Source organism: Lissotriton helveticus, chromosome 1_1 (genome assembly GCF_964261635.1).
Source record: "Lissotriton helveticus chromosome 1_1, aLisHel1.1, whole genome shotgun sequence".
Classification (NCBI taxonomy): Eukaryota; Metazoa; Chordata; class Amphibia; order Caudata; family Salamandridae; genus Lissotriton; species Lissotriton helveticus.
In genome coordinates, this window is record NC_136057.1 from 1193476880 (window position 1) to 1193497350 (window position 20471).

Sequence of the window (20471 nt, forward strand, 5' to 3'; positions counted from 1 at the left end):
ATGCATTTAATGACGCTGGACGTCACAAGTTTATACACGAGTATTGAACATAAGAAAGGATTGCATGCTATTCAGTTCTTCTTGAAACAATGAGAAGCCAAATTCCACGAGCACAACTGTATGTTATTGAAACTAATTGAGTACTGCCTGCGTAACAATATATTTTTGTTCGCAGGCGAACTATACAGACAAGAACCGGGGACCTCAATGGGTTCCTGCTTCTCCCCCAGTTACGCGAATCTCTTCGTCGGCTGGTGGGAGAAGCAGGTGGCATGGGCTGGGGAGCATGAGAAATGGTTGGAGAACATTGTGTTGTGGGCTCGCTACATAGACGACCTCTTCATAATTTGGAAGGGGTCGAGGGAGGAATTGGATCACTATGTAGCAGCCCTCAACCAAAATGATTGCAATTTTAAATTCACTGAATGTATCAGCCAAAAGGAAGTAGCGTACTTGGACTTAAAAGTATATATTGAAGATGGCAGGATTAGTACGACTTTGTATCGGAAACCTACAGCTGGAAACAGCACGTTACATGCGTCCAGCTTTCATCCGCAGAGCGTCATCAAGGGGATTCCCTTTGGTGAAATTGTGCAAATGAAAAGAAATTGCACAACTCAAAGTGAATTTTTGAAGGCAAAAGAAGAATCTTTCCAAAGATTAAGGGATAGGGGATACAGGGAGTCTATTCTCAGGCAAGCGGAACTAAAAGGCGAGAAATTAGAGAGAAGTATGTTAGTAATGGGGGAAGCACGAAAACAAGGAGACCCTAAGAAGGATAGTATTAGAATAATTACTGACTACTCGGCACAATCGTCTGAAATTCTTCAAATTTTCCGCAGAAACTGGAAAGTTCTGAAACAGACAACATTATAGGGAAAGATCTTCCAGAACTACCCCTGATGACTTATAGAAGAGGGCCCACACTTAGCACTTACTTGGTGAGGAGCCACTTTACCAAATATCCCAAAAGGAAAGAAGTAGTTACAGGATATTTTCCATGCACGAATTGCAAAGCGTGCAGAAATGGCCAAAAAGTAAAGGAATTTAATATTCCTGGCAGGAAGACCCCACAGAAAATCAACAAATTGATGAACTGCAACACAGAGTTTGCAATATATTGCCTCACGTGTCCATGCGGCCTCAATTATGTTGGCAGCACTATTCATCCCGCGAAAAAGCGAGTGCTTGAACACATGAGGGCGATCACGAACCATGACATGGGGTATCCTGTGGCACGCCATTTCACATATGTCCATAAGTCCAATTCTAAACTTTTGAAATACTTTTGTGTCGACTGTATCCCCAAGAGTGAAAGAGGTGGGGACAGAGTAAAAAAGTTACAACAGCTAGAGTCCAAGTACATAGTGTTAATGCAGTCCAAGAGTCCTACTGGACTCAACAATGAGGAGGAATTATGGTCTCACATTACGTAATACAAGGAAATGCCCATGAGTAACAGACAGTAACATGAATCAGTTGAGAGTAATATGAGAAGTGGGGGCACCCAGATATCGAGTATGATAAGAACATTGCGGTCATGGAAAAGCACACCATGATCACGAATGCCCATTCAGGGCTTGAAGGAATTGAGAGGTTTTGGCTAGCATATGTCGAAACTAATGGTGAGAATATCGTGTTTCATAATTTGATTCAGGATAAGGAGCGGGAAATAGGAGGATCTCAAAGAATGAATTTGAGGAATTGTATGATTTTCCACTTCAGAGATACACGTTACAAAATGGCCCCCACTGAACGCAGTAAACGTGACGATATTAATGTCCTACAGCAGTTTCTATGAAATGAACACAATTGTTGTAGAAAGCCTGTGATTGGTTCCTCTCACGCAATGAGTTTTTGAATGTTTTGCATATAATTGTGTGAAAATGTAACCTCCCCGACATTGACAAAGGCGTGTAGCCGAAACGCGTCTGTCGGGCCGTTTGTGTTGTGATCAAATAAACTGAGAAAAACACCCCTTTGAGTGCGCCTCAATTTTTGCTCCAGGAAAGAGAAGGAGTTTCGCACAGGAATATATATATATATATATAAATGCTGAAGCGGATATATATATATATATATATATATGTATATATATATATAGAGAGAGAGAGTGAGAGAGAGAGAGAGAGAGAGAGAGAGAGAGAAGAGAGATAGATAGATAGATAGATAGATAGAAAGATAGATAGATAGATAGATAGATAGATAGATAGATAGATAGATAGATAGATAGATAGATAGATAGATAGATAGATAGATAGATAGATAGATAGATAGATAGATAGATAGATAGATAGATAGATAGATAGATAGATAGATAGATAGATAGATAGATAGATAGATAGATAGATAGATAGATAGATAGATAGATAGATAGATAGATAGATAGATAGATAGATAGATAGATAGATAGATAGATAGATAGATAGATAGATAGATAGATAGATAGATAGATAGATATAGAAGACACACACACACACAGAGGTTGGCGTCCCCGATCCATAAAAATAGAAACTCTTTTTTATATTCCTCCTGGAAATTTACAGTCTTATTTTAGATCATCAATAACCTTAGTGGAGTGATCGTCAAGAAGGTTACAATAATAATTAATCACCAAAATAGCAGAACAATTGAAAATCTTAAAAATCAACAATTGGTAGAATGGAGTAATACATTATTCTTTCACAACCAGTTTTGTTAGTTTGACAGAAACTAGGGATGCTCTAGGGTTTGCTTTACCTGCGCTTGACAGAATAGCTGGACTATGCATACAGTGAAAACCATTTACACTAAAAATATCATTTGTCCATGATTATTGGACAGAAATTATATATATATATATTTTTTTTTAGCTGTTTTATAGCGCGCACAATTACTACCGGAGTATCCTGGCGCGGAAGAAGGAAACAAGGGAAGTATAGCAGCCGAGCCCTGAAGTAACATAACAATTTATACAGCTAATCTAAACAGATGGGTTTTTAGTGCTTTCTTAAAAACCGTGAAGTCCACCGTGCTGCGCAAAGAGACTGGGAGCGCATTCCATGCTCGCGCAGCTCTCACAGTCACAGAGTGCCCACCCAGCCGGATGCGCCGGAAATGCGGTACTTGCAAGAGGTGTTGAGATGCTGAGCGCAGATCTCGATTGGGAGTGTACCGCAGGAATCGTTTCATCAGATAGGCGGGGCCACGCCCATTGATGGCTTTATGGGCCAAAGTCAAGATTTTGAAGGTAATTCGATGCTGCACCGGAAGCCAATGCAAGCTCTCCAGGTAACTCCTAACGCTGATCCGCTTGGAGATATTCCCCAACAATCTAGCGGTGGCGTTCTGAATAACCTGGAGCCGCCCTATCAAGTAAGCCGGAGAGCCACTAAACAGAGCGTTCGCGTAGTCCAGGCGCGAGAGAATTAAAGCTCTCGCGATTGACTCGCGGGCAGAGGCCGGCAGAAGCGGAAAAAACCTTCTAAGAGACTTCAGGGTCCCAAAGCAGCTTCCAGTGAGCCTCTTAATGTGCCCCTCGAAACGGAGGTCCTCCCCGAACCAGACCCCGAGGTTCTTGGCCAAGGTGTTTGAGGCACCTGGAATGGGGAAGCCATCTGGCCACAATAGTGACCTAAAGTCAGGGGGAAACTGGCCATAGAGCAAGATTTCCGTCTTGTCCTCATTGCACTTCAATTGTGATGACGCTAGCCAATTGAAGACTGAGGACAGACAATTTTGGATCTGCTTTGTATCCAGTGCCTCACCTGGCCAAGTGAACAACAACTGCGTGTCGTCCGCGTATGCAATAATTTTGGCTCCCCAATGTTCGGCTAGTTCAATCAGGGGGGTCAGATATATATTAAAGAGCAAGGGGCTCAATGTCGAGCCCTGCGGGACCCCTGTGCGGAGTGGTCTAGCCGAAGATGAAAACGGAGGGAGCCAAACCTGTTGAGATCTAGCCAACAGAAATGAACTCAGCCAGTCCAAAGCAAGATCACAAATACCTATGTCGGCAAGCCTGGACAGGAGGCGTTGGTGGGGAACAGTATCAAACGCGGCAGAGAGGTCCAATAAAATTAGAGACGCTCTGCCGCCCCCATCCAAACATTCCCTGACCGCCTCAGAGACTTCCACCAGGGCCGACTCCGTACTGTGGGCAGTGCGGAACCCGGATTGAGCCTCGTGCAGAGCTCCAGATCCTTCCACAAACTCATTAAGCTGTTGGAAGGCCAACCTCTCACCGATTTTAGCCAAGGCAGGAAGCAGCGATATAGGCCGATAATTGGTCAGTACCGCCGGATCAGCGCCGGCCTTTTTCAGCAGAGGTAGGAGCTTAGCTTGTTTCCACTCTGCAGGCAGACTGGCAGCTTTGAAGGAGAGGCCAACTAAGTGCGTCACCTCCTCAATCACCACATCAGCAGCAGCGGCCAACACTCTATATCATACTCATTTTTTAGAGGGCTTTGTTTGAATGCCTGTGACATCCCCGAGAGCAGCTTGATGCTATGATTTGTTTTGTGGGAATTATAAAAAAGGTTCTCTTGTGGTCCTTGGTGCGGTTTGATGTACATAGGCCCCCTCCATATTTCCCATGGAGCATAATTCCTTACAGGGTTTAGATGTTGTAATATGGGTGACAAGTCATTCCTGACTACACGAGGAAGATAGAATCTCAAAACCGTTCCTTGTCTCAATTTTAAAGCTGCTCTGAGCACTGGATGAATTAGCATTCATTAAAGTAGATGTAATCGGTCTATAAAAATATGCTAAAGGCAGAGCTTTAATAGAGCCATGAACAACATTCAAGCTATGCCAACATTGCAAGATCTCACAGTGATTGGGATTTTAAAGCTAACCTATATACAGTCTGCTGAGGATTCCTTCCTATGCATGCCCAACCACAGTGTTCTTCCACCAACAAGTATTTCTGATGATGAATCATAAGACCGCCTTGCATTGAATTTAAGCCAATAAAGAGTCTTTTTTTTATAAACGGTGAAGTCCTCTTTCTTAGATGATGATGAAGTTGGAACTTCTTTCAGAATTAACATGTAAGGTGTACATTCTAGGGGGAGTTGAGGAAAGTCATTCTTAGTCTTATTTAAAGTTCTGGTTTGCTGACTTAATTTTGGTTGGTCATTTTTCAACACAATTGCATTTTGGGAGGAATTATTAGATGTGGATTCTGTTTGTTGTGTCTCATAGGGGATTCTATGGAGGGGTAGCAAAATGGACTGGCCGAAAGGAGTGACTTCGGGATAGCTGGCTTGTAGGACTGGGCATTTTAGTTTGCTTACTATGGCATTGATTACTGTTAATTTCTCTAATATGGTAGAGCAAAACAATTTAACTTGTCTTTCAGGGTAACAACTTTTACAGCAACAATCTAGTATACTTGGTCCAATGTCAGACATGTCCTTTCAGACTGATTTCCCAGAAGTACAGACTTTTTTCTCTGGGTATGCTTAGATTCTCCCTTTTTGTAATTGGTACAGAGTTTCAACTGGCCCTCCATCTTATTTTCAATTACTATTGAATAATCGTGTTTTTTCTTTTTGGGCAGAGGTGGGCTAGAAGTTACAAAATGCCCTGGGGAATATATCCACGAGTCCTGGCATACACAAGGATTTCCTTTATGATGTAATAGACTACAGTCCTGTTGCCTTTTTCCTTATATTTCCTGTGACATTATCATGTGTCTCGGAGTACCCTCTTGAGGAAGCAGAACTTGAAATTTGAAAGACTGGGGTTAATGATTAGCTTCTGAAAGAATAATCTGTCACTGTACCAGGCTGATTTCAAAGCCACCATAACTGTGGTCAGATAATAAGTAATAAACCCAGATCCAATGTCAGTCATCCTTTTTTTCTCCAGAGGGGGGATAGCTTTCCTCGTTTCCATCTATAAACACTTAGGCATAGGAAAAGAAAATCACCCACAGCAACAAACCAGGGGACGAGAACATTATCTAATAATTTCTGGCTATCAGCAGGTCCTCAATGCTCGAGTCAAGAGGGAGCGCCGAGCCCAGTCTCATCCAGGTGCGGCCTGGGCCCGCTCTTGGCCCTGCCTTGGTACGGGCATGCCCACTGTCTCCTAAGGTTTGTTTGCAAGGAAATGCATGAAGAACTGTTTTACAACTCAAAAGAAACAATCATGACTGATTAAATTATTTATCCCATAGGTATACTTTATAGTAAAAAAATATCTTTTTTTGTGTCGGTTTTTACACTGTAGCAGGCTTTACAGATAGGCTCTACAGATAGCTGAAGAGGACCTATTGTAGATAACACAAAATCTTCCAGTATACTTTGGGCCATTACAGTGCTTACCCCTGATTGCCATTCTTGCCAGTCTCATTTGTAAGCTCCTTATTCAATGGCTTCACTTCATCTTATTGTGCTTGTCACTCCACGGTAGCATACCCTCTTTTCCATTCTTTTGATTGGATGACGTGCATCATTTCACTGCTCACATTCAGGGAACTACTTTTTCCTTTCTCTTTCAGTACTCAGTGAAAGTGTTTGTGTATTCTTGGCCTCTTATAAGCTACTTTCATTTCTGAAATATTGTGCCGTACTACATAGTGCTTTCCCACTCTCATAGCTCGTCCGTGGGGAACAGTCGGAACAATGTTGTCAGAGCCACGTGTGTTCCGACTAAGCAAGCATAAACATGCTTGCCTTAAACGCGCATATGCCTTAACCACGCATATGCATGCATAATGCAGTGCGTAGTCTAGCTGCTGCAGCTACTGGGCGGAACTCGGAAGAAGGAAGACCTTGGACCTTGGTGGAGGATGAGTTGATGTAAGTGGGGCTGGGGCTAGTTTGTATGGTTTTGCGGGTAAGTTGCAGGGCTGGGGGGGGTCGAGGGTCGTTTTCAGGTCATTGGAGGGAGGCAGGTTCATTTTCAGGGCTGGGAACGGGGTTGTTTTCAGGGTTGGGGAGGGGGTTGTTTTCAGGGCTGAAGAGAGAGTCGTTTCAGGGCTGGGGAAGAGGGAGGGGGTCGTTTTCAGGGCTGGGGGGGGGTCAGGGTAGTATTCAGGGCTGGGGAGGGGGATCGGGGGAGCGGGTAGGTGTAGTGTTAGCTAAGGGTCAGGGTTTTAGGCCTTAGGGTAGGGGAAGGGGAATGGGTAGTCGGGCAGTTTTTAGAGCTGAGGGGATGGTTGGGTAGTTTTTAGGGCTCAGGTGGAGGTCGGGTAGTTTACAAGGCTGGGGGAGGATTGGGGTAGTTTACAGGGCTAGGAGAGGGTCAGGGTAGTTTTTTTTAATTAGGGGTTAGTGTGTTAGGCTGAGGGCAGTGCAAGGGGTTGGGGTAGTCTTAGGAACACCGAGGGGGAGGGAGCTGGTCAGTGTAGTGTTAGCTAAAGGTCAGAGTTTTAGGCCTTAGGGCAGGGGGAGGGGAATGGGTAGTCAGGACTGTTTTTAGGGCTTAGGGGATGGTGGGGTAGTTTTTACTGCTCAGGGGTCTGGGCAGTTTTTAACAATATGGTTTGTGGTTTTAGGTTAAAAGGCGGTGGAAGGGGTTGAGGTCATTTTAGGGACAGTGCTGGTGGGAGGGGGTCGGGTAGTGTAAGCTAAATGTTAGAGACAGCTTGATGGGTGGGAGGGGGGTCAGGGTATTTGGACCTCAGTGACAGGAGATATGTAGTAGTTGTAAATTAGGGCGGGGCAGGGGGTCGCAACCTTAGCCACGCATACCTTTTTACCAATCAAGGCTTTACTACAAAAGTGTGTGGTAAATACATGCATGGTAAAGGAATGTGTGGATAAGATGCATTCATGGTTCTGGCTCCTTGGAAGAGGCATGCGTGGTTGAGCCAGGCGTGCCTCCATCATACAACCCTCATCCGTTACATCCTACAACCTAACTTTTTAACTCCCCATCTCAAGCTTCTATGCCCATTCCCTGCTGCTTCATCCACATTGACTTCCTTCCTACCTTCTCACGCCATTCACACCTCCATTGCTCCACCAACCCTCCAATCACAGTTGTTTAGAAAGTTAACTTAACCATTTTTTGCGGGTGGACACCTGTTAATTCCAACCTTTTCACTTCATTTTCAATAAGCGCTTTCAAAAATGTTTTTTTATTTATTATTTACTGCTCCAAGTGGCGTCTGCCATCTTGCAATGATACATATAAAATAAAGAAAATAACACCTGGATCATGTCAAACAAGCATGCATGCCTGGAGACCCATGCGAGCACATACATGTTGTAACTGCCTTTATGATTCTTTACATTTTTTGCTGATGTTCCACTGTATTGACTTTTCAATAGGTTAAAAGTGTGAGGCAAATTGACTCCCCCCCTCCTTATTTTAAATATTTTAGTCAGGACTCAAAATTCAAGTGAACCTAATGTTTCTTTTTATAAAATTTCCCATACATGAGTTTTTGGAACAAGCCATCTGCTTCTTTATTTTATTTATTTATTTTTTTGTAACACTTTTTTTAGGCGACCACCAAGGCCCATTTAGCAGTGAACATTGTGCATTTTTAATGCCCATTTAGCACACCTTTGCAATGGAAAATATGACTAATCTGCAACATAGCATCTTTTAATTGATGCTTTCCGTTGTTTATTTTCAATACACTTCAGTTAAAATGGTATATATTTGAGCAAACCATTCTATTAGTATAATCACGGCCGCCACCCAGTTTGTAAACGAGAAGTTATGCATCTGTTACATGGAATTTATATTTTTAGGATTCTCCTGCCTATGCCAGCTGAGCACAAACTACAGAGCTACCACAGACTTATATAGCTGCGGCCTACGGTAACCCCCCAAGCAGTATGTCTGAGTCAGAAGCCCGTGGTGCAGGTCCTGCCCCGGGTATTTTGAATTATTTGTCTTTGACCATTGAAGCCACAAGAAGAATTTTTTTCACACTGAATACCATACTGATTTAGCATGCTATTTTTATACAATTCAAATAGCACGAACAAGAGTAAGGCAAAACCAGTCACGCTTCCAGAGAGAACTCCAAACGTGTGGTTTATATTTAACGTAGATTCTTATCAGCAAGAGGAAATTAGAATGTAACAACTGGAGTCTGGTTTTTATGGCACTTCACAGCTTGTGTGGTTTTTACAGCACACCTCCCACATGATGCTGAGGTGTAATAAATGTCATTTTCTCTTTACGATGTGTTGTAAAATTTGGGACGATTAAGACTGAGTGCTATTCTTAGATGAGGTATTTCTTTCAAAGTGGAATAGTCAAGCAAACACCGTGGGATGCGAATCTTTCAGGCTTAGATACGTGTATTTCTATTGGCCCTGGTGAAAGGTACCCTCGTTTTATTGAAAGCTTATTTTGGAATACACGGACAATGGGATAGGGAAAAAGCAACATGGACAATAAGAAGGTAGGTGGTAACAAGAAGTAACACAAGAGTACGAAGAAATAAAAGGTAATATATATATATATATATATATTTTAAATTCAGCAAATTTGCACAAGATGAAATTGGAAAATAACAATATTCAAATGGTAATTTTGCATTGAAGCAGCTAAAATTTGCAGCAAAGGCTTTAATCTGTATTGCCATTATGTGTATCCTGTAAAACATGTATTTTTTCTGTATTTATAAATGAATATATTTATGAATATTTATAAACATTTTAACACATGTTGAGGGATTAAACTGTCTACAAATATGCACTATGATTCACGATAATTGCACTGATGACAACAGAGACCAAAGTGTTAGTCTATTTTTTATTTTCATTCATCACTAAGCACAGTGTCACTTTAAAAATAGAAAAAAATGGAGCATGTCATGTGATCAAGGGCTCTGTGTAGCCCGAAACGCGTCATGGCGGCAGCAAGCACAAAATAAATATTTGCAGCATGTATTAAGTGGAGTCCGTATGTGTATATATATATATATATATATATATATATATATATATATATATATATATATATATATATATATATATATACTATATACATATGTATATATGTATATGCACATGTATATGTGTATATTTATATAAACACACAACTCCTCCTCCAAAAGGATTGGAAGACACAGGACACAACCGGGCTTCATTAGGAGTTTTATTTGGAAATTTGCATGACCGGTTTCGGCGACTGCCTTTATCAAATGCTGCTTGTCCCAAACTGTGTCTTGCCTGCTCGTCGATCTTTAAAGCAGGCTCCTCCTTCCCCGATGATGGTGACCTCACCTGCGCATCGTTACCTTTGCCTGCATAGTATTAGGAACTACCAGTCCCATAGTGCTGCAGGGCCAGTCCTTTTGCGCAGTACTGGGGAAAAAACACACACAAAGTTGAAGATTTCAACTACTGTCCCGTACTTTCATCCACCAGCCTCCGTGTGTTTAAAAGATTTTCGAGTCACAGGTACAGTGACGGTGACTCCTTTCAGAAGGCCTGCTGGAAACAAGCCTTAAGGAAAATAACTCGGAGGCTGCGGTGGCGGGTCAAAGGAATGTTCGTTTTCACGATAAATCCACAAAGTTCCCATGAATCCTTGACCGCAAATGTGAAAGGGTCCTGTGCAACGCCGTGGGCAGCGTGTTGAAATAAACACACAACTCCTCCTCCAAAAGGATTCGAAGACACAGGACACAACCGGGCTTCATTAGGAGTTTTATTTGGAAATTTGCATGACCGGTTTCGGCGACTGCCTTTATCAAATGCTGCTTGTCCCAAACTGTGTCTTGCCTGCTCGTCGATCTTTAAAGCAGGCTCCTCCTTCCCCGATGATGTATATATACACTTACATAAATACTGTATATATTGACATTCAAAGATGGCGCTCACGGTGATGATGACAAGTAGTCCACCTTTTATGTTCATGTCCATGATCATGGAGGCTCCGAGAATGATGTGTATAAAATGGCGGTTGTTTTAATTTATGTTGACACACTGGAAAAAGGCACGTATGCCGAAACGCGTCCTGTTTTCGTCCAAATAAATTGAATTTGCCAAATCAAAAGTAGGTAGTTATAGTTAGGACCTATTATCCATAGGAAAATCGTGACATTCTATTCTCAATAACTTTGGCGCCGGTTAACGAATCTTCGCAAAATTTTCAAAACATTGAGGGGCGCTCCGGTCCGCTCCTATCTTTAAAGTTTTGGGGTGATTCGGCAAGCGGGAGGCTGAGAAAAAAGGGGGGTCCCAAAACGTGTTTTCTCCTTGTTAATTCCCATAGGAAACTTTAGACACGGCTACAGCCCGAACTGCTGAACAGAATTACACCAAATTTGGTAAAAAGGTAGCCCTTGTTTCAGAAAGAACTCTTTTTGTTAAATATGTAAATCTGTTCAGTAGTTACTGAGAAATTCAAGAAAAAGAGGTGAAAAATGCATTTCCCGTAGGAAATTTTAGACACGGCTACAGCTGGAACTTTTGAACGGAATTACACCAAATTTGGCAGAAAGGTAGTGCTTGGTTCAGAAAGCACTCTTTTTCTTAAATTGTGTAAATCCGTTCAGTAGTTGCTGAGAAAATCAAAAAATAAAAATGTTGGTGTTTAGAGGCACGGTGGATCTGCACATCCTCCTGATTGCGAGCTGTGTTCTAATTGTATTGTATTGTATTGTAATTGCATTTAGATAGCGCTTACTAACCCTGACGAGGCGTCAAAGCACTTTTTCGGTGGGTAGTACGCTACTCCGGGACCCATAGAGGATTAGTGTTGAATTAGTATAGTGAAACATGCAAGTACATTTTAAGTGGTGGATAGGTTAGACAGTTATTTGGATGTGGAATGATAGCAGAAGGATAGAGGAGGACAAAGGTTTTTATTTATTTATCGCTTGTTGACGCACGCTATTCAGGAAGCCTATAAAGGATTAGTGGTGAATTAATATGGTGAAATATGAGGTAATTTCAGTGGTGGATATTAGTCTGTTACTTGGAGTGAGAAGGATAGTAGAGGGATAAAAGGTGAAGAACGATTTGCAGTCATATAGCACTTGTTACCCCGGATGGGTGTTGAAGCGCTTTTCTGGTGAGTAGCACGCCACTCCGGAACCCATAAAGGATTAGTGTTGAAAATTAGTATAGTATAAATATGAAGTAATTTGAGTAGTAGATATGTTATTCAGTTATTTGGGCAGTATATTAGTAAAGTTGAATATGGAATTTGAGAAGGGAACATGTTAGTCTGTTAATTTTGATTGAAAAAGATAGTGGAGGGATTTGGATGAGTAAAAAGGAGTTTTGGAGAGGAGGAGTCAGAGGGGAGAGTTTAGAAAGGTTTGTTTTAGGGGATCGGTGTAGTAAAAAGAGGTGTCAGATGATGCAAGGAGGGGTAGAGCAGGAAAGAGTGTAGAAAGGGTTATTTTGGCTATCATAGTAGTGGTATGGGGTTTGGGATAAATGAGGGAGTGGATGTAGAGGATATATTGATAGATGTATATGATGAGAGATAGGGTAGTGCATAAGAAGGAGTCGTAGAAAGAAGTTTGAGATGAGTCAGAAGGTTGGGCTAGAAGATATATTGAGCGAAGTATAGGCTGAGAAATAGGCTAGTGCATTGGAAATGCTAAATTAGAAGAAAGTGATAAATATATAGATCCATAAGTACATTGAAAATATATAGATACATAAAGGAAGTAAGTATATTTAGATTAAATATATTGATAGAGGCACAGGATGAGAACTAGGGTAGTGCATTGGGTATGCTTTTTCAGGAGAAAAGTAACAGACATACAGATCCAAGTAGATGGAAGGTACATAGATGCACAATGGAAGTATGTACATGTAGACGAAAGATTATTTTTATTTATTGATTAATATTATTAATATTATGATTATTATTTATTTATTTTTCTTTCTTTTAACAACATAATTATTTTACATGTTTTATAAAGTGATACACAAAGATAGGTACATATCTATAGTGAAAACAAATGCTTATATACAGAGGGATATGCTGTAAATTTCTGTTTCCGTATGGTGCTTATGTGGGGAAGAGCCAAATCTTGAGTAGTTTTCTGAAGAAAAGGTGGTTGTCGGTGGATCTTATGTTGGGGGGTAAAGAGTTCCTTAGTTTGGCTGCTTGAAAAGAGAAGGATGTGCCACCCATGGTTTTTTTCTTGTATGGTTGGATTTTGAGGCGAGATGCTCCGTTAGAGCGGAGGTTCCTTTGTTGAATGTGTTTGGTGATTTTGTTCCTGATGAAGAGTGGTCCTATTCCATGTATTGCTTTGTGGTAATACAAAGCTGCTTGAACGTGGCAGGGGCGATGGTCTCGTGGTTTGATATACAAGAGTAGTCTGGCAGCCGAGTTCTGAATCCGTTGTAGTCTTTTCATGGACGTTAAAGGTGATCCGTGGTAGAGGCTATTGGTCTAATCGAGTTTGGATAGAACAAGGGAGATGGTAGCTTGGACCTTGTGTGGAAATCCCAAATGAGGGAAAATTTGTTGCAGCGTTTTTATAGTAGCAAAGCTTGATCTAGCTAGTTTATCCACTTGGGCATTCATCGACAGCTTGGAGTCCATGGTCATTCCGAGGTTTCTTACTTCCTTCGATATTTTAGGCAGTGATCCCAGTTCATCAGGCCATGCGGCAAGCGAGTTGTAATTTTTACAATCGCCACACATGTGTATTTCAGTATTTGAAGCATTCAGTTTGAGATGGCTCCAAGTCATCCACTGATCCACGGCTCTGAGACAGCTGAAAATTGGTGATTTTCCAATGTCTTTGGGGCATTCCAGTTGAACGAGTATTTGCGTGTCATCTGCATAGTTGTAGCACGTGAGGTGAAATTCAAACCAGGAAGTGTTGGCAGCCATCTTGTGTCTCAGTAGAACCGAGGCACAAGAAACCAGGGAAACAAACGCGTGAAAGAAGAAAAGGGGTCAGGGTAGAAACACCCTGACCCCTTAATGGGTCTCACAAGGACCTCCAGGGCCCACAAAAGCCTTTTAAAAAAAAATAAAATGCTTCTTTATTAATTAGACCCCGGCCAAGTGGGCCAAGTCCCAGGGGCATCTCAAGAAATGCCCCCAGGACCACCAGCCCTGGTTTTTTTATAAATATTTGTAGGGAAACACAAACAGCACCCCCCGCAGCCCCGGGGACTGCCACCTGAGACTTCTTTTTTAGATGAATGGTGGGCTCAAAGGCCCCCCAAGCCCCGGAGACCGCCAACCCCAGGGTTCTTTTCTAAAAATAAACACCTGTGTGGAGGGGCTTGAGCCCCCCACATGCCCCGGGGACCACCACCTCCCCGGGGCACTAATATGTAAATTTGGGGGTCTGTTAAGGACTCCCGAGCCCCGGGGACCACCACCTCCCCGGGGCTCTGCATGTAATTGGAGAGGGACCTCGCAGCCCCCCTCCTGGAGCCTGGGATGGCCTTGGGGACCGCCACCCCCCCAGGGCCAGCTCCTGCAGTGTCCCGGGGTGCCCACCCCGGGACACTGCTGTTTGCTATGACAGGGCGGGAGCATCGCGCACCAGCCCTGTCATAAAACTGGGGTTTGGGTTTTGGAAGAGAGAGCAGGAAACCTGCTCTCTCTTCCAAAATCCAAACTGCATTGCTTTTCGACACAGGGAGCTGCATGTCAGCAGCACCCCATGTGGAAAAGCAATGCCGGCTCCCGAAGGACGCGGGGAGCCAGAAGAGACCGTGGGGGCATTGGGGCTCCCTCCATGGTCCCCAACGAGGTGGCCAAGCCCCGAGGGATGGTGGCCAGGGAGGGGGGCCACGCGGCCTCCCTCCCCAATAATAACTTTTTTTTTAAACGCGCAAAGGCCGTTCCCGGGGGATGGGGTCCTGGGGGACCTAAAAGGCCTGAGGAAGAGGGCCATGCAGCCCCCCTCCATATTACAATAAAACAAATTTGGCCTGGGCCCGGGGGATAGGGTCCCCAGGCCCGTGATTGGCTACGGGCGGGGGCCCACGCGGCCCCCTTCTCAGTAATATAAATGTTTTTATACGTTGGGGGTCAGGGCCTTGGGGATGGAGCCCCCAGGGCCCCAAAAAAGTAAAAAAGAAGGGGTGCCTCCCAGCCCCCCTTCCCAAAAAATAATTTGAAAAAAAGACACTTGATCGTGCCAAGGCCCTGCCCCCTCACAGAAACACTCTGCAAACGTGCCCTGTGGTGCGTTTTAAATTGGAGAATTAATTCCCCTTCAATACTGGGGGTCCCTCCAGAAAGCGTCACAGGGTTGTGTTGCAGAGAGGTGGTCCAGGCCACTGTCCCTTTTTACACCTCTCCGCAACGCAGCTCTGTGGCCCTTACTGGAGGTACCTGGTGGGCTAGTTGGGCCCCAGGGACCCTCAGGATTCAAGGGGACTTAATCCCCCAATTTAAAATGCGCCATGGGGGCGTTTGCACAGTGGTGAAGGGAGGGGGCAGGGCCTAATGTGCTATGTGTGCAAACATGCCTGTGGAGCGTGTTCAATTGGGGAATTAATTTCTCTTGAATCCTGAGGGTCCCTGGGGGCCAACTAGCCCACCAGGTACCTCCAGTAAGTTCCACAGATCTGCGTTGCAGAAAGGTGTAAAAAGGGGCATGACCTCTGAACACCTCTCTGCAAGGCAGCTCCCTGGCGCATTCTGGAGGTACCTGGTGGGATAGTTGGCTCCCAGGGACCCTCAGGATTGAAGAGGAATTAATTCCCCAGGATTCAAGGGGACTTAATCCAGGGGCGCCGTTGCACAGTGGTAAAAGGGAGGGGGCGGGGCAGAGGTGACGTGTGCAAACATGCCCTGTGGCACGTTTGAATTTGGGTAATTAGGTCCCCTTCAGTCCTGAGGGTTCCTGGGGGCCAACTAGGCCACCACTTACCTCCAGTAAGCACCACAGGCCTGCGTTGCAGACAGGTGGTACAGCTACTCCCCTTTTTACACCTCTGTACAACGCAGCTCTGTGGCGCTTACTGGAGGTACCTAGTGGGCTAGTTGGACGCTTGGGGCCCTCAGGATTGAAGGGGAATTAATTCCCCAACTTAAAACACTCCACAGGGCATGTTGGCACACATGTCACCTCAGGCCCCCCTCCCTTCACCATGGTTCTAACACGCCCCATGGTGCGTTTTAAGAGGTAGTTTTAATCCCCCTACCCTATTATGTACTAGGGACTTACATAGAAGGTCATCCTAATCACAGGGGTACCCGAACGCATAGTGTTCCCTAGTGTATGTAGGTGTTTTGATGTATTCTAAGTATCTTTTAGCATAGCACTGGCTCTAGGCCTTGTTAGTCAGAGTCAGATACCACCAGTACCCTACTGAAAAAGTTGTGGGCACAGGATGATTTTGCAACAAGTCCTCTTTCTGCACGTCTTGCTTCTTCCTGCACTTTTCTTCGTCTTTGTGGACTTCTGTTGCTTCTTTCAGCATTTCTTTTGTTTCTTTCTGTGCATTTTTTCTTCTTTCTTCACATGTCCTACCTCTGTAGGAATAGTTAGAAACTAGCATTTAAAAAACCTTAGAAATTCACTTAAAGAACCATAGGTTTCTGTCACGTTATAGTTAGAAATTAGCATTTAAAAAACCTTGGAAATTCACTGTAAAAAACATAGGTTTCAGGCACCTTATAGTTAGAAATTAGCATTCAAAAAACTTTAGAAAATCACAAAAAAAAACATAGGTTTCAGTGGCGTTACAGTTAGTTGGACATTTCACTCTTATAAAACCATAGAAATTCCCCCGTCATAGTTAGTTCAGCTAACTATAACTCGTGCGCCTGCAATGCACTGCTGATGGCGTCACATATTACAGCACTCATGACATGGTCAGTGACATCACATCACTCATGACATCACTGATGACATCTCAAATGACATCACTGATGACATCATCCTTGTGATAGAGTGGCAGACCTCCTCTCACCCTAATATAACCTTTGATACACACATTCAAAAATAGAAACTAACATTTTCAAAACAATGGACATACTAATACCAGTTACAACACACCTATTCAGTAATTCCAAGATCTACACACACATCCACTCATTCACCAACAGTCCTATACAGTCACTCATACATGTACTCACTCATCATATGTACTCATACACCTATACATCCTGTTACACACCGCCACTCATCCATAAAGTCACTCACACACAGTCACACATGCAAACAAAGTATCAAACATCCATTTACTTGCATATACAGTTATACACACACCACCACATGTACTTCTACAGAAACTTACACATACTTACTCTCTTAAACAATCACTTATAGAAACACATACTTATTTATACAGGAGCTCTTCCAATCTCTCACTCTCACATATACTCACTTATATACACTAATAATCACATATACTAGTGTAAAACATATGTAGTTACTCATAAAGACACTATTGAGACAGTCATTCACTCACTAACACACCCATAGACACACCCATCCACCCATACAGTCCTGCACACATGCTGTCTTCAACACATACAAACAGTGAGTCACTCATTCATGCATCTATGCACTAAGTAATACCCCCCACCGAACCATACAGACACTCATACTGATACTAAAAAAATCAACTAATAACCCATATAGACACTCATGTAGCTACTCACCAACCCATGCGGCCACTTATACACAAAGTGAGAGACTGATACAGATAGTTACATATTTAAACATTACTCGCTAACCCATGTATCCACTAAGGGCCAGATGTAGGTGGCCAAATACCGAGCGGTAAAGCAGAAATTCTTTGAATTTCTCCGTTACCGACCGGTAAATAGCCATGTACAATGTAGGTAACAGCAAATGCCATCACAAATAAGGAATCACTAAAAATAAGGGAATCCAGTTAGCGATTCCTTAATTTGCGATTAGCAGACACCGAAACCCTGAATACCAAATCGCAAATTAAGAAATCCTTAAAAACTCGCGAATCGATGTACCAAAAATCGTGAATACTGATTTTTTAATTTTTCGGTATTTAGGAGTCACAAATTACCATTGACTCAAAGCAGGTGGCAATCAGGTGCACTGAATTTAAACAGCCCCAAAATGCAACAGTGTGAACACAATGGCAGCCCTCTATGTTCTTGCAAGGCGGCTTTATATGCAAGCAGCAGGACTGAGGATCTGGAGACGGGAGGAACGCGTGTTAAGACTGCACGTTACATTGTTCCAACTGACTGAGGCTGAAATCCATGAGAGCTACAAGCTACACCCCCAAACCATCCTAGACCTGATACGGGACCTGCACCCACTCCTGAAGCATCAGACACCAGGGGCGCACGCTATACCAACACATGTTCAGGTGCTCTGTAGCCTGCACCTATTTGCACCAGGTAGTTACCAGGGGGTGATAGCTGTGGCAGGTGGTGTGTCACAGAGTTGCCTGTCCGGTTTTTTCAACACTTTCCTGGATGCCATGATGCAAAGAATGCATCACTACATATGCTTCCCCAGCACACAGGGGGAACTGCAAAAAACCAAGATGGATTTTTATCAAAAGGCACAGTTCCCACATGTAATAGAGTGCATTGATGGGACACACACAATCTGCCCACCTGCAGCTACAGAGTACATATATTAGAACCGCAAATCTACACTATCCAGGTGCAGGTAATTTGCGGTGCGGACCACATCATTACCGACATTGAAGCCAAATTTCCAGGGAGCACCCATGACTCCTACACACGTCTGGCTGGGGGCAAATTTGGAGAAGGATACCTGCTAGGTAAATCAATGTGACACACCCTGATGTATACCTTGGATGATTCTGTTGGTGACTGTTATTAATGACACTTCCTTGCTCACTCAGGTGATAGCGCATATGCCGTGCGGGCATTTCTCCTGACTCCATATCTCAACCCATCTACCCCAAGTGAGAGAAGATACAATGTGGCTCATAGATCTACGCGCAATGTTGTGCAGCGCACATTTGGACTCTTAAAAAGCAGTTTCCGCTGCTTCCACAAAAGTGGAGGTGCACCTCAGTACCGCCCCATCATCTGCTGTAAAATAATAGCAACATGTGCCATGCTGCATAACCTTGCCACAAAGAAAGGAACAGCAGTTGAACTAACTGACTCCGAGGATGAGGGTAAGGATTGTTCACAGCCAGAGCACAGCGCAGCAGGTGTGGCAGCAGCACCAGATGGGAGACACGGACGGGCTGAGATCACACGCAACTATTTCTGAGTAAGTAAGGAGACACAGCCCGTAACTGTAATTGAGTGACAGTGTTTTATTAACCTTAACTCAGGCAATAGCATAGCACACCGCCACACATAAAGGCCTCAACATGCCATGCTAATATTATTTGGATATTTCAAAAGCGAAATGGGTTACATCACCCATTTCACAATGCCAGGTGATGGCTGTCATTATTTCCTGTGCCAACATGCAGCACCGCTGCGTTCCCTGGGCACACTGTCCTCACTGGCGGTCTGTACTGTGGCAGCGCTGTGCTGTTCTCTGCGCATCCTGGACTCGGTTATTGGGGGTGTGATGCTGCTGCTGCTAGTTGCCTTCTCACTATCCACCCCATCCCCTGCACCTGTAGTGGCTATTTGGTTTGTTTGGAGCACTTCCAGTGCACTGGTTACTGTGACCAGCCCCCTTGCCACATCACGGCTGCAGTGGGCCATCTCCTCTTGCATGGCCACCGAGCCCCTGCAGAGTACAGAGGTGACAGTGGAGAGGCGGTTCACCGCCTTAGTGTAGTGGTCCAATTTCTGCCGGTCCCTGCACCTCGCCAAATGATCCTCATCCAATTTGCTGCCCAGCAGCCTCACTGCCTCTGACATGTCCCTCATGCCCTCGGCCACAGTATTGTTCATGCTGTTTATGCCCTCCTTAATTTGCAGCATGTGTCTGTTCATGTGGACCATCTGCTGTTGCATTGATCTAATTGCTTTGCCTGGCAGGCACTGTACCTTGAGCATATTCCCCTCGAGACCGGCGAATATGCTTGGATCCTCATCCTGTGCAACAGGACAGGCTGCCCTTGCTCTGCGGCCTCTGACTCCTGTGTGGGCGTGCTCGGTGGGGAACTGTGTGCCTGCACTGTTGTCATCCTCTACCAGCGTGGAATGTTGGCCTCCCTTGCTGTCCTCCTCGGACACCTCCATCTGCTGGAGGCTAGCCACTGCATGCCTCCAGGTTTTCGGTGGTGGTGGCGGTGATGGTGGTGGTGGTGATGGTGGTGATGGTGCTGGTGGTGGTGTGTGCTCTGTAGGTGACAAGACCTCCTCCTCCTGTGTGTTGTCTCTCCTGGGTGCCTTTCCTGTGTCCCCATCTGCAGCCTTGCGCGATGGCTCGCCTGTGGAGTGAGAATGTGCACTTGCTCACTTGTCTGGCAGTATTGGCGCAATAATACATTTCATGACTGCCAATCAAACTGACTGTCCTCTGCTTGCTAATTTCTGATGTGTGTCACATGCCTTTGGGTTCAGTGGACTGACTGTTATGATATGTGTTACTTCTGACTACATCTCCCATAATGCATTGCTGGTTTTTAGGAAAACATGTACTGGAGTAGGAATCATACTGCCTCATTGGGAATTGTGGATTG